Here is a 1,553-nt window from a genome sequence, read left to right on the forward strand (position 1 = left end):
TTAGAATGTTATGTTCCCATGGGTGATAACCTATGTTCCCATGGGTGATAGCCAAGCAGTAATTTTCCAGCCAGCACATTCCCCACTGGCCTTAGCAAAAATCAAATCTTTGATTCTTCATGCGGAATTTGCTCATAGCCTCTATTTTGTAATACTAAAAGTTTAATAGAATTAATTCTCCTCCTTATATATACAAACAAGAAATTAAGGAAACATAGGCTAAAAGTTAATAAGAGGAGGAGGATGATTAAAGGTCCAGTTACAGCAGATAGGAGGGTTGTTAGCCATGGTGACCAATTGAACATCCTATGAAACCAATTATTTGATTCTAATCTCTGTTTTTCCCTGGCATCTAAATTTTTCTGTACTAGTCGTAAGCTCTCTCTAATTACTTCAGAGTTATTGGCATAGAAGCAACAGGTTTCACCTAGAGCCATACATAATCCCTCTTGTTCTAAAAATAATAAACCTAAACCTCTTCTATTTTGGAGGACTACTTCTATTAGTGAATCGACTTAAAGTTTTAGCCTGCTGAGCTCAGTTAAATTTAGGGGAGTTCCTACTGTGAAATAGTAAGGGAGTTTTGGGTTTAGGCGCAACCAGCAATCTTGTCCTATGTCTGCGGTGGTCTTATTTAGGACCTTGTGTATTGTCGTTAGCAAAGTTATTAATGTTCTTTCTGGTTCTGGTTGTGGCTGGTCGAATGCCTGGGCTAAAGAGGAAAAAAGGAAGAAACAGAGGGTTAGACTTATGTATGCTTGAGTCTTAGTCTTAAGGGCCCATTTTCCTGAGCTGTCCACTCTCATGTTGTCTTCACGTGGGAGTGATGAATCCATGATAGGACGCCTTCTACTTTAAATGTAGTGGGTGTCATCAGGTAGACAGTGAAGGGTCCTTTCCATTTTGGTTCTAGTCCTTTGGGAGTGAACTTCCGGATCCACAGAGTCCCCAGACTGAAACTGATGGGGAAGTCCGTCCCTCGGGGCTGAGTGGGCAGCATGAACCCAGGACTAAATCTCCTTCTGTACACTTTGAAGGGCCTGTAAAGACTTAAGTAAGACAAGGTTATGTAGTTCTGCCTTTTTCTCATCTCTATTTTAGGTACTAAAGGTGGGATTTTTCCAAAGAAAATTTCAAATGGGGTGAATCCACTAATATATGGAGTACACCTGGCTTGGAGAAGAACAAAGGGGAGAAGTTCTACTCAGGTCCCACCAGTTTCTAATCCTAACTTGACTAATGTCTCTTTTAGGGTCCGATTTTTTCGCTCTACTTGGCCCGAACTTTGGGGCCAGTAGGCACAGTGGAGTTTCCATCGCAAATTTAGGTAGCTAGCCAATTGCTGTGTTACCTTTGCTACGAAGGCTGGCCCGTCATCCGACCCTAAAGTTCCGGGGAGACCAAATCGAGGAAGAATATCTTCTAGTAGTTTCTTAGTAACGACTAAGGCAGTCTCTTTCCCGGTAGGGAAGGCCTCTACCTATCCTGAAAAAGTGTTTATAAAAACAAGTAAGTATTTGTAGCCTCTCACAGTCGGGGTTACATCAGTGAAA

The sequence above is a fragment of the Pteropus alecto genome, unplaced genomic scaffold, assembly GCF_000325575.1.
Source record: "Pteropus alecto unplaced genomic scaffold, ASM32557v1 scaffold117, whole genome shotgun sequence".
Taxonomy (NCBI): Eukaryota; Metazoa; Chordata; class Mammalia; order Chiroptera; family Pteropodidae; genus Pteropus; species Pteropus alecto.